Here is a 14,321-nt window from a genome sequence, read left to right as displayed (position 1 = left end):
TGGCATGTGTATGATGTATATAATCCTGTGTTGGTGGTCATTGAAGTAACATGCATTGCTAAGCTTTCTTAGTGACACAATCTATTCAAACTAGCTTTTTGGAAACCAGATATCCACTCACAGCTTTCTATATTACATATTGCTCTCAGAAATCTCAGTTCCCATCTCAATTTATAGTGTCATTTTCATGTCATTATGGTCCAAAATCTGCTTCCAGTTATGCCTTAGAATTACTGAAAATAGGGCTTACTGACTTCAGAGGAGAGTTTGAATTTCAATATTTAATAACTACTTTTCTTTTCATGCATATATGTATATGAAGGAACAGGTGGTCCAGGCTAGCTGAAGTGTGCTCAGCGCAGCGCTGGAAGTTGAGGTGGGAGAAGGATGAGGCAGGAAATGAAATTTCAGTTTGTTTATTTTCCATTCGAGTTTTAAGTCCATCCATGGTTTCAGGAGGCACAGAGATGTGACTACAGATCCAAGAACATTGGGGCCTGCCCTGCTACACATTCAAATTAAAGTTGAATAGAAACCAGCTATACAGCTGTTACATATTTTCAAACAGTAACTTTGTAGCTGGTTGGCTCTTTTTATAGCTGGACAGTCATTTTTATGGTGTGATAATTACTTTGCACGTGTGGCTGGTCTAAATTTATTTTGCAAGATTAACAAGCTAATTGCATAATACATGTAATGTTTAGCCAGGGCCTAGGTTTTGTTTTGGATAATACCAAGAATTATGGCCCTATTGTATTTGTACTGTTTGTGAAACTAGTTTTTGGCAACAGCAAGAGATCACTGATAGCATTCTTATTTTAAAATATTCTTAAACAAAACTTCATCTTTCTGATCACTCTGTGGATTTTTTGAATGACTTCAGCTTACTCTTTTATTTAACTAGCTTCACTTGATTGTAGCTGTATCTGTAAAAAGATGGCTGTATTGCTTAATGAAATGAAAAGAAAATACACGTGAAACACATTACAGGTCACTTTTAGATATACATGGACATGTCTACACAAGATGCTGACTGTTCGGTAGCCAAATAATACTGCATAGTAGTGTGTCACAGCACAGACAGTGCCAATAAGCTACTACGCAATATTATTAAGCTATTGCACAGACACCGTCACTTAAAAGATGTTCACTGGTGCTACTGTACACTGGTGCTCCTGTTACTGCACATTTATTTAATACTTGGTTATGCAAGCACTAAGAAATATATGATATCCACTGCATAGTAGCATCTCATGTAGACTGGCCCACTGAGTTTAAAATATTGTCTATAACTTTCCAGGTAAAGATCATCAAGTATCACTCCTCCCTGCACCCGACACTGGATGTTTCATGGAAGTGAACTCAGCACACCTACCCTTTTGTTGAATTGTAGGTCATCCTTCTAATATCTTCTGGGAGTAGCAGCGCTTTTCCTTATACTTTCCCTTATACTTAATTGCTACAACCATGGCTAAGACTTCAATTTTGTTTTTGTTCTATGCTATAGGTATCACTTAAACTCATGAGATAAATAATTTAGAGCCATCTTGTGGACTAGGATTCTGGTGGTGGGAGGGAGCCTGTCATAAAAATTAAACAATAAGATTAAGAAGTCTGAGTGTGGAAGTAAGTGTATTATACCAGTTCTATTAAGACACTATGTTGAACACTGCTACAAGTAATTTTGAGCATCCTGCTTCAGCAAAAAATTTTATTTTCAGGAAATTAGGTCCTGATACACAAACATATAAAGAGCCATGGGGCTCTTTAGCCTGGAAAAGTGCAGGCTCAGGGGTGATCTGATGGCCACCCATAAGTTTATCGGGGTGACCACCAGGATCCGGGGGAACGTTTATTCACCAGAGCGCCCCAAGGGATGACTAGGTCGAATGGTTATAAACTACTGCAAGACTGTTTCAGGCTGGACGTAAGGAAGAATTTCTTTACTGTCCAAGCCCCCAAGGTCTGGAACAGCCTGACATTGGAGGTGGTTCAAGCACCTACACTGAACACCTTGAAGAGCAAATTGGATTCTTATCTTGCTGGGATCCTATGACCCCAGCTGACTTCCTGCCCTTTGGGTGGAGGGCTGGACTCAATCTTCCAAGGTCCCTTCCAGCCCTAATGTCTATGAAATATAGGTGCCTAATTTGCACTGATTCCAGTGGGATTTAGGTAGCTTCAAAGTAGTTGAAGTTTCTTTCCTGACTAATCCTGTTGCAAGGTGTCACGGAAATGCCCCATGACTGTGAGGGTGATTGGCAGAGCTGCCAATCACCTGGGCAGCTCAGGTGCTGGTTATCAGGGCGACCAGGTGGGTCACATGGCCAGAAGGGGGCAGGGCCAGGCCTTTATAAGCAGCTTAGGCTGGAGCCTGCCTCACAGTTCCCTTCTGGCTGCTGCAGGAGCAGGAGCTCTGCGGCTGAGCTGAGTGGCCCGAGTTAAGCGGTCGCAGCCATACCTCACTAACCGGCTGCGATGATGCGGGGAACAAGATCACCCTGAAGGGAGGTAGGACTGAGAGCCCTGGCGGGGCTTGGAGTTATGGTTAGGCATACGGAGCCTCTGTGTTTATGTTGCAGCCAGATGGCTTGAGTTTAAGTTACAGTTTGCACCGGAGGACCGGGTGAGGCTGTAGGGGAGCGAGGAGGCCTCACGGGGGCTCCCCAACAGCTTGGGGGTTCCTTGTGCCCAGTAGGGGCACAGTGCCAGTGGAGCACTCTTGTCTGTGCTGGAGAGGCACTGGAATGCGCCAGGGAGGCGCAGTGTGGGGGGTTGCAGACCCCAGCCCATAAGGGCGGTGTTTGGCCCAGCAGGGCAACCGGACCCAGAGAAGGGTCAAGGGGACAGGCACGGCGGTGAGCGCCTGTGCCCCTAGCGTGAGGCGCGCGGTGTCAGCCCTAGAGAGGGCAAGGCCCCAGAGCGGGGCAGGGACGGTGCCCGAGGCGCGCGGTGTCAGCCCTAGAGAGGGCGAGGCCCCAGAGCGGGGCAGGGACGGAGCGCGAGGCGCGCGGTGTCAGCCCTAGAGAGGGCGAGGCCCCAGAGCGGGGCAGGGACGGAGCGCGAGGCGCGCGGTGTCAGCCCTAGAGAGGGCGAGGCCCCAGAGCGGGGCAGGGACGGAGCGCGAGGCGCGCGGTGTCAGCCCTAGAGAGGGCGAGGCCCCAGAGCGGGGCAGGGACGGAGCGCGAGGCGCGCGGTGTCAGCCCTAGAGAGGGCGAGGCCCCAGAGCGGGGCAGAACAAGCGGCGAGAGCGAGCCCTGGCCCACGGGGGCGCCGGCATTAGCTAGACGCCGGCGAGAGCGAGCCCTGGCCCACGGGGGCGCCGGCATTAGCTAGACGCCGGCGAGAGCGAGCCCTGGCCCACGGGGGCGCCGGCATTAGCTAGACGCCGGCGAGAGCGAGCCCTGGCCCACGGGGGCGCCGGCATTAGCTAGACGCCGGCGAGAGCGAGCCCTGGCCCACGGGGGCGCCGGCATTAGCTAGACGCCGGCGAGAGCGAGCCCTGGCCCACGGGGGCGCCGGCATTAGCTAGACGCCGGCGAGAGCGAGCCCTGGCCCACGGGGGCGCCGGCATTAGCTAGACGCCGGCGAGAGCGAGCCCTGGCCCACGGGGGCGCCGGCATTAGCTAGACGCCGGCGAGAGCGAGCCCTGGCCCACGGGGGCGCCGGCATTAGCTAGACGCCGGCGAGAAGCTGGACCCACGGGGCGCCAGCGATTGGCGGAATGCCAGCGAGACGGACCCACGGGGCGCCAGCGATTGGCGGAATGCCAGCGAGACGGACCCACGGCGCAGGGAGCGGGCTGGAGATAGGAGCCCGGCCCAAGGGGGCGCCAGGTGGGCGAGGAGCCCAGGGGCCCGAGAGAGAGAACGAGGGCACCCGAGGGGCGAGGGACCATACAAACGTCCCCCAGAACAGCTGCGAGGCTTGGGGTGTGCTGAGGGGGAGGTTTGGAGGCACGCATAGCCCTTAAGGCGGGACGCATATAGATACCCCATTCTGGAGTAGGGACAGGAACACCAGTACCGTCCACTAGGGAAACAGGCAGCCTCCATACTATATATATTAGTCATCAAAGTCGTGGCGGGTGAGATTCTGAGGGTGCTACGTTCACCCTAACGTGACGGTAGGGGGCGCTAGGGAGTTCACGGCCGCCCCTAGGCCCCGCTCCCTCACACAAGGCTATGCCAGAATTTCTAGTACTCAAACAAAAAACATGTCAGAATTTCTAGTACTTAAAGAAAAAACTCATTTAAAATGTTTTTCTAGTTTCCAGTTTAAATCTACTAATAGCTAGTTTATGTTAATTTGTTCTTCTGCCAGCACTGACCATGAACTTAAATAGATTTTTATCAGTGTCTTATTAACAGCTCATTTTATATTTATATGCATGGGAGAGAGTACTGTGATTTTTTTTTTTTTTTGTAAATGGTATTAGCAACAGGTTAATGAACAAAAAAAGGAGAAACTTACTTGAAATAAGTGTAAGTTCCATCAATATAAAAATGGAGATATGTAACATCAGAACTGACCTATGCTTTTTAAGGTGAAAACAAAGCAAAATGGAACAAAAAAGTCACATGACAATATTTTTATATTTGTATTTTCTTCATATTAAGTATCTGACTTCCTTTTTGTTTAATGTTTGAAGAGTCTTTAGCAGCATGAAGTAGTAATCAATTTTGAATCTATTTTTAACATGGATTTAAAATATGCTTTCTACTGCAGTTAAGAACTGAAAGATTATCTGTGTATCACCTGTTCTGGATACGCAAAAGGAAAAACTGATAGGCATATTCATTCCAGTTCAGTCTGATGGTAGGCAGAAGTGATTTTCTGTTTGTTGATTTTGCAGTTTTCTATTTCCATATAGAACCCAGAATTCTTTTTAAAAAAACATAATATATCAGAAATTTTTAAAAGTTTGCTTTTTAAGAGGTCACTGAATCAGGGAGCAGAGGGAAAGGAATCTAATTTAAAGCATTCCCCAGTCCCCTCTTAACTACATTAGATTACCAGTTTTACATGCATAGTAATACATTTCTTTCAGACCATGGCTAGAATTTGTTGCTGCACATTAGTTATTAGCCACCGAGAATTTTGTGGGAGATTCTTTATAGCTGTATGACAGAAATAAAGAAAACAAAAACAAAACAAAGCTAAACTTCATTTCCTCTACTCTCTCCCAGGATTGCCAAGTTATTCTGTGGTCTTGAAGATTAGCTAGAGAGCACCTCAATGACACTTCATATAGCAGCAGCAGTGGTAGCAGCAGAAGAGTGGAAATCATGCATCATGGGCACAATAGTGGTGTGCATAGGGAAATGGGAAAGTATATGGAACTTGCCAGGCATGTGCACATGCCTACGGTACTAGAGGGAATGTTCCATCTATTTCCCCCTGGAAACAACCCAGAACTGAATAGGGGTAATGGTATTCCTTAATTTTCTAGTTATTATTGAAAAAATTCACATTTTCATATAACCACCTGCATTTGTACATAACGTGGGTTGGAGAGAAGAGACCCTGATTAAATGAAGAATAAGGTCTCTAAGTACCAAACTAGTAATAGGTCATCAGCAATGAAATCTTCCCTTAAGTGATACCTTTGCTTAACTAACTGCAGTGTCAACTGTTGAACTCAAAGCAAATCTTTTGTTCTGAATCTTATGTACCTCTCTCAGAGAAATTTCCATGGCCCAATTCTCTATAATTTTATATAGAGAGTTGGGCCATGGAAATTTCTCTGAAAGAGGTACATATCACTGAAATGATATTAAGCATATGAATAGCAAATGAATTTAAAGCTTCCCCTGGAAGCTGCTGTACGTATGTCGATGCAAATTTTGCCCAGGGAAAGCAAGATCAAGAAACTAAGCAACTGGCTGCAACTAGTATTTGTTCATGAGCATAACTGGGGTTGTAAAGAGGTTACTTCAGCATAGACCTCTGCAGCTTGGGGAATAATTACCAAGATTGAAAAATCTTCCTGAAAGGATGTGGTAAATGATACAATATAATATATGCAATGCTATATCAGGCTACAGTCAGTGTTGACCCTAAAGAGCATGGAAGAAATAAGTCCAGGAACACCTTTTAAAAATTGTATATATTTTTTTTATAGATATAAAATATATATATATATTTGTCTAGACATTCTCAGTCAGTTTTCTCCAGATGTTGGCCATGAGGGGAGAGAAAGGACCGGCATGCTATGAAATGTATATTATTTAGAAAAGTACATAACCATTCTTACTTATAATACTGCAACTTTTGTCCTACGAGGGGGGAAAAATACCACATACAAATACAAGACAGAAAAAAAGTGCAAATCATTAGTGAAACTGGATTTTGCAATTTATATCTTCTACACTTGTCAGTAAAGGTTGTGAACTGGACTTTGTACCCATGTACAGAACGTAAAAAAGCAAGTGGTTAATGCTATTATATTAGCGTTTTGGTTTTCTGAGTTATGACTATACTCAAGTGGCTGATTGAAGCTCTTCAAGTGCAATTTAGGTAAATTAGGGTTTTGTTTTAAAGATAGCTGAGTTTCACATATAGTTACTTGTTCCCTAGAACAGGGGCTTAAAAAAATAAATACCACTTCTATGAGGTCTTGCGAGAATTGGAGTAGTGTAAGAAATGGTAGCACTACTTCTTGTGGAACAAAGTTTATGTATTGTCAACAATGGATTCAAAGCTGGGGAAGTAAATTATTTTCCACTTCATGTTGAGATTTGGCCAACATCTTGAGAATATCCATTCTCTTGAGATTTCACTTTGAGAGAGCTAAAATCTCAACAGAGCTCCTGCATATATTTTACTGAGTAGCTCATTTCTAACTGAACTGCTTCCAAAACTGTGGAAAAGAATGAAAAGAAGCTATAGAATTTTACAGAAAAGCTCTGTAAATCTGGGAGGAATAAGGTAGTATGCAGCTTTTCTTAGATGCAAATGGATTTTTCCTTCTGATTTGTGCAGTATAGAATATGTACCCACATGCATTGGCAGGAAATTATGCAATGACTTGATGCCAGCAATGCAGGGGACTTTGCTTCAGGCATTTGGGAGGATGAATTAATTGGCTGTCACTCAGGAAAGATTTATTAGAGGGAAGAAATAACCATTAACAGCCACTTAAGGGAATCTCTTGGAATTGGTATATTTGCCACCAATTATTACCCACTGAATCACAAAGGAAATGTTTATAGGAACTGCTACTTTTCCAAACTTCAAAAAAATGGCAGCTATGCAAATCATATGTTTGATGAACTTTGGGATATACAAAAATGGATCTTGGTAAGTAAGGGGTAGAAACTATTATGAAATATTTGCTCATTGTGGCTTTACCTTCCTACAGTTTTCCTCTATAAAGTGCATTATTCAGTTTTATTTATCTTTGTGACAAACTAAGGATTCTCCCTACAAAACATACTTCAAATAATACACACTAGGACAAAATTTCTACAGGACTGAAGCTTGCTAGTTAGCTTTGTTAGCCTGCTGCTTTAAAATGTAAACCAGAAGTCATAAAGATAAATTAGCAGTTAGTAGCCTGTTCTTATTTTGCATTAATTACTTTTGCAAAATATTGTCTCTCTCATATCAATGTTCCACTTCTAACACTAATACAGCATAGAACAGGTACTGGTTTGTGGAATAAACTGATTATATCAATTCCTATCTAATGCATATGTACAGATAGCACAAAATCATATCATAGTTGGCACCTTTTGCAGTCTCTGATAAGAATAAAATGTTAGTAATGTACAGACTGAGGTATTTGTTTTAAAGGGCAGAAATGACAAAGCTTGTATCCATTCCTTACATATTCTATGGATAAACAGAGGAAGTCAGCTTCCATGGCTGTCAATCTAGCAACTCTCACTTAATAAATATTGGACAAAGGAAATTGAAACTGTCTTTTTATTTAGAGGAGAGTCCAGATCTATGTTCCTTTATTCATTTTTTGTTCGTTCATTATATTGCTCACTCTTCCATTACAGTAACTTATGTCTTGCTTTCCCATATGTCCTTTCATATCTTGACTATTCAATGGATTCTTTCAACATTATTTATGTTTGTTTATTCTAAATTGCTGCTCTTCTCTGAGAAGTACCTATGTAAATTGGCACCTTCTACCAAATGCTGCTACTTCATTTGTATATTAAGGGTCATTCCTGGTGACTTAGTGATTGATGGAAGAAATTTTTACTACTGTTACTCCAAGTACAGCTGTAGGAGATAGATATGGGATTGTGTTATGGTAATTATGTGCAATTTGATTTTAAAAAAATTAACAGAAACAGACTTAGGTAGGCAAATTTTAAAATTTGGTGTCATTTCAAAACTACAGTGAATATTACAAAAAAGTTTTGGAGGGATGAAAGTAATTTCTGTCATTCAATAAGGGATGAATGAAAAGTACAGACTAACAAATTAAATCAGTATGTTTCACCTGTAGTGAAATTCTACCATGGAATAGTTTATATATGCTAACTTAGCAGTTCTGGGATAAGGAAAATTGGGCAACTACATTTCTGCCTGGTAAACTTTCCCTTCTTCCTAAGTCCTTACACGTAATGTAATCTTTGCCAGTACCTGCTCTTGCAATCTTGATTTGATGTTAAACTTCATCTCCTCGAAGATCCAGACAGCTCTCTTAGTTCTTTTGTATAATATGAAAACCCCCACCCTTTCTTCTTTGAGCATAAGGCTAAAATATTTGCAAGTTTCCATTTTTGCAATCTTTTCATCTTGGAGCTTCCTGATTGTTCCCATCTTCCATCTTTCCAGGTTGTTATGATTTTAGTGGTTAAAATGTTCTCCAGACCGCAGCTGGAGTACTGCGTGCAATTCTGGGCGCCGCACTTCAAGAAAGATGCGGATAACCTGGAGAGGGTCCAGAGAAGGGCCACTCGTATGGTTAAGGGCCTGCAGGCCAAGCCCTATGAGGAGAGATTAGAGAAACTGGACCTTTTCAGCCTCCGCAAGAGAAGGTTGAGAGGCGACCTGGTGGCTGCCTATAAGTTCGTCAGGGGGGCACAGAAGGGAATTGGTGAGTATTTATTCACCAAGGCGCCCCCGGGGGTTACAAGAAATAATGGCCACAAGCTGGAGGAGAGCAGATTTAGATTAGATATTAGGAGGAACTTCTTCACAGTTCGAGTGGCCAAGGTCTGGAACGGGCTCCCAAGGGAGGTGGTGCTCTCCCCTACCCTGGGGGTATTCAAGAGAAGGTTGGATGTGTATCTAGCTGGGGTAATGTAGGCCCAGCACTCTTTCCTGCTTATGCAGGGGGTCGGACTCGATGATCTATTGAGGTCCCTTCCGACCCTAGCACCTATGAATCTATGCCATTCCCCCCTTTGCCATCACTCGCTAGCATCATCTTGCCTAATGAACCAAGATATCTTCTTTCCTGGGCACCCAATTAGAGTTTAACAAATAAGTAATAAAATGCTATAGTAATTGAAGCTTTGATGAAGACAGAGACAAGTGTTGCTTTTCATAAGTAGCTATTGGGAAGAAAAAGCTTTATAATGCAGATTTTTTTTTTCTGTTTAAAACATTTGGGGAAAGTCAAAAGAAGTGTGAATTTAAACAATAGATTCCTATAAGATCTGGTTTCCTTCTCAAGCCTACTCTTAAATGAGGCCTGAACTTTATAGCAAGTGTGTCTTTTCAGATAAATAGCTCCTCCAAAGTTCTGTCGCTAGCTACAGCCAAGTCTGTTCAGCCTTCCTTATGGAATCTCAGTCAAAGCAGTGACTAGATTTTCTGCTTCAGTTCATTCTTCCTTTTCCCTATCTCCTTCAAACCCCAGATCTCCTGACATTTAAGGCTATGAAAAGACCATCTGCCTTTGTGCTAGGACCCTGTGCTACTCATTTGAATTATCACATGTACTGCCAGTGTATAATGCTTACTGCAAAAAGGCATCTGATACCATTATGAATATATGTGTACCTGTGCAAACATTTTCACAGAGCAGAAATGAAATATAGCTGCTAAAGACTGAACTTTACTATCTTCTTCATAGAACAATCTTCTTTTTTTCAAGAGGGTTATATATCATAGGAACAAATAGGACTTGCTGGCCAGATTGTTGCAGCTTTGTTTGAAGAATGGCCCTTTGGACTAAATGAGTCTTACCTGGTGCTCCAAGCACTCAAGCCTACAATAGGCTGAATACCCTCAACTACAATTTCACTTAAGTCGAGGTCACTAAGCAACTGGTAGAGTCACCCAAGACATGAGTTTGGTCTGCTTTTTCCATTAGAAAGCTTTCAAATCAATACATCTTTTAGAGCAAACATTTGGTCTCTGTCTTCATCAAGCTTTGTCTTGGTATATTGCAACTGTTGATTGCATGCATGTTATCAAAAGGAAATCCAAACTTAACTGCTCACCTTGATGTACCTGTGTGGAAGGGTTCAGACCAAAGGAATACTCGCTATAGAAACTAGAAACTAAAATACAAGGGCCTGTGATGCACAAGAGGTCAGACTAAACTACTAATGTACCTTTTGGGCGTTAAATTTTCGTATCTATGGCTAGTGACAGAAATCACACAAAAACTGTTATAAGTTATTGGAAACCAGTCTACAACTGTAACAGAATAGATATTCAGTGCACATAGACCAGTTTCAAAATGGTAGAATCTGGTTTAAGATAGACCCGGATGGATGTAGTATCAGATTGGTCTACCAAACTTCTGTTCTAGATTCTCTTCTGACACAAATCAGGTTCCCGGCATTCCAGGATACATTGTGGTGCCCCCTACTAACTCTTCCTTGAAGGGTGGGCTCATCTCCACCCCAGATCCTCTGCTTCAGCTGAGCTGGGCTGGCTCCACCCATGGGCTGACACAAAGCTGAGGCAGTGAAGCCTCTGCTTCTCAGCCTGGCTGGTGGTGGCATAAGGGGTAGGCAGGGGAAGGGGAACAGAACCTAACTCCACCCTCTCCTGAGCTGGGGTCTGAATGGGGAGGTCCCCTGAGGTGGGGATTTGGCCCCCTGTAACCCAGCTCTACTGGGAAGTGAATGCCCCAGCTCTTCCCCCTTTCTAGTCCCCCATCTTTCAGCCACTGAGAGGCAGAGGGCTGCTAAGGGGTTAGGGCTGGGACATTCACTGCCTTGAGGAGCCTGGCTATGTAGGGGGAATGCCCCCACCTCTTGGGATTTCTTTTCCATATATTATACAGGCCCTGGCTGGGGGGACTGGCATGGGGAGGGTGTTTCTCCCCCCCCCCCCCACCTCTGTGCAGTTGAGAGGAAGGGGACTGGTGAGGGTGTGGGGTTGAGGCTTTGCTGTCTGGTGGAGCTGGGAGGCACCTTCCACTACAGGCACCCACCTTAGCCAATGGAAAAGTGAACGTAAATTCTGTTTGTTAATGGTGCAATCTACGCAGCTTAGAGTAACCAGCTTAGATTGGATCCATTATGCCCTGGGCTTTTTCACTGTCTGTAAACTTCTGTAGACCTTGGGGTTTGAATATCTATTCAGCTTCTGAACTTTTTCTACCATAAGACATATATGAATGAGTATTAACACTAGTATAGTGTTAAATGATGTAATCAAAGGGGACACTTCATTTTATAGGCAAGTAGGAAGTATTCTGACATACAGCAATGTTACCTAGAAGTTCACAATTAATATAGACACTATTTTTCTAGGTCCTGAAATTATTCAATAGAAATGAGGTATAATTTTAATGTGTAAAGCTATACTAGAACTGTAAAATAGAACAAGAAAGATATATATGAGGCCAACTCATAGTATAAGACACATAATATAAGTAGTATATTTATCTCATTTAAATGTCACTTAGATTAAGAAGTAAATTGTTTCCATCAGTCCTATCTTATATAAATTTCTGAAGATGAGAAGGGTGGAGGGGAAGGAGAGAGATGGAGAATAAAATATATCGGGCATGAATAAATGCTTTAAGCATCAAAAATAGTCAGTGTTTTAGCAGATTTTGACTAGATGAAAGGTACTTTTATCTTTCATTTGGATGAGAACTTTGAAAAGTAAAATAAAGTGGTAGAGAGCTATTTACAGTATACTTTTTAAGGACAATTCTGAATTAAAATGCTCTACTTATTCCCACAGCAAAGAATGAACCATGTTTGAAAACTGTTAAAGCATATGACCTGATTCTGAAAACACTTTTTCATGTAAGTAACTTATTTGCATGAGTAATCCCTAGCTTTAAAAAAGTAATGGATTGCATTACCCCTCAAATTGTGAAATTAAAAAAAAATGCTGGGTTTTTTTTTTGCATTTTGTTTTCTGATACTTTTGGGTATACTCACATCATGTATGTGAGATTTTCACTGTAACTATAATAGTTAGAATGGCCTACTTATAGAGCTGAGATTCTCATGTAATCATATGCTATCAGAAGGTATTGTGAGAATTGCTGTAATATGACAGATGGTAACACTCCTTTGTTTCAGATGTGGTTTTGGTTGAGCTACCAATGGATTCATGCAAAAACATAGGTGCCCCTTGTTATACAGAGATCATGCCTACATGCACCTATTTCAGGCACATGAGCCATTTTTAAGGCACATTAAGAGCACAGGTCTGCATGTGTGTTAAAGTGCTTAATATGCCTTAAAAATGGTGATTTTAGGCTATTCAAGCCTAAATTTGATACCTGCAAAACCAGGTATCAAATTTAGGCACAAATAGCTAAAGCACTTTAACACACATGTAGACGTGCTAAGGTGCATTAAATCTGTGTATGTCAGTTGACTTGGGACTAACTTTAGTCCCAAGCATTAATGTGCCTTAGTGTATACCAGTGTAAATGTGTGCCTAAATTGCTTTAATGCACATTAGGTAAATGCGCATTAAGTTTAGGCACGCATCAAAGCACATTTAGACATGCCCAGAGTGAATGACTTTCTAGACACCATAGTTGCCTCCTTCTCTCTGAATCCCATACTGGGAGTCTTAAAGGATACAAGACAAGCCTGAGTTGGGAGTGCACAGGCAGAGGACATTCTTAATGGTTTATCGTGGATACTGTTTATTTGCAATGTACTTATAAACTTTCTGAAAAAAAATATTGCTTGGACCAGGCTGCTTCACAGATCATGACAATTTATGCTTGCGAATAAAATTAAACTGTGCATACCATCTTAGGTAGCCTATCCAAAAGGTAACCTCTATATATTGTATGGATTGGCCTCTGTAGAATTTTGAATGTTCAGGGAGTAACTGTACGGCAAAAGTTAAACAAGGTCAGTTTTTTTCAGGAGTGCAAGGAAATGTCAGTTGGCAAAATTTTCTCACACAAAGGAATGTCTTGAAGGTACCAATGATAGTTATACTTGGTATGCTATGAGTGGAGGAGTCTGGATGGAGAATATTGTCCAAATGGTAAATACCCAGTATTCTACCTGAGTAGATGTCAAGCCAACAAGATTTGTTTCCTAAAGTTTCAATTTTGAGGACTACCACAAGGTTCAAGGCACCCTTTTAGTCTCTAAATACTGCAGGACAGTGGTAATAGGTTCAGTTGTAACCAGCTGTTCCAGCCTAAAATGAGGTGAGCTGTTGGGAAATTTCACTCTTGCAAGAGTGTAGGCAGAGACCTATTGCTTGCAAACTTGCTTTATAGAAAAGATGTGGTGAGAGAGCATGGGTAAAACTTGTTCTTGTGTTACAACAGAATAACTGTCAACAGCTGCAAAGATATATGAATGTCCTAGTTCCTCAGCTGCAAAACTTGAAATGTCCATATGTGAGGGTTTGCCTTTATACCTGCACCATTTTCTTGGAGCTCTTTCCATTCTGAATGTGAGTCCTCTTAATTGTTTTGGCTGAAAGTTAACCTTCAACTCTGGTATGTCAACTCCAGTGTGCCAAGAAGGAACAACTCTAGAGTGCCAATAAGGTTTCCCTTTGCTTCTGTTTAAAAGGATTAAGATCAGGAAAATTCACCTGTTTCACAGTGTAGGCTAAGCTTTCCATAAACTACTGATGAGAATAGTAGTTCTTATCAGTATGAGAATACATAAATGCATATGTATTCACATCTGCAGTATGAAGTCTCAGTCCAACACAAATGAAAACTGCTGAATTATAACAGTCCAAAATAAGGCTTCTATATCCTGTTTTATTGTATTGTACTCTGAAAAGGATGAGATTTTTATCTGCCAGTTGTCAACTACTGAGGATTATGGATTGGTGGGGGACACACAGAATGTACCGTAACTTTGCCTTGATGTTTCTATCCACAGTATTAGATTATAATTGATTTCTATGCCTTTCTTTTGACATTTATAATCATAATTGTGGCT

General features: G+C 42.1%; 1 long non-coding RNA gene across 1 annotated transcript in view; it reads left to right on the top strand.

Moving 5' to 3' along the window:
* Positions 1-14,321, top strand: part of LOC149868282 (uncharacterized) — a 162,557-nt gene that overhangs the window by 59,588 nt on the left and 88,648 nt on the right. Inside the window, exon 2 of the long non-coding RNA XR_016440964.1 lies at positions 12,121-12,185. This is a non-coding gene — a long non-coding RNA (uncharacterized LOC149868282). The remainder of the gene's footprint in view (positions 1-12,120; positions 12,186-14,321) is intronic.

Source organism: Crocodylus siamensis, chromosome 3, assembly GCF_052110815.1.
Source record: "Crocodylus siamensis isolate JL-2025a chromosome 3, ASM5211081v1, whole genome shotgun sequence".
Classification (NCBI taxonomy): Eukaryota; Metazoa; Chordata; order Crocodylia; family Crocodylidae; genus Crocodylus; species Crocodylus siamensis.
Note: the sequence above shows the minus strand (reverse complement) of the source record. Positions and strands in the feature narration are given on the sequence as shown.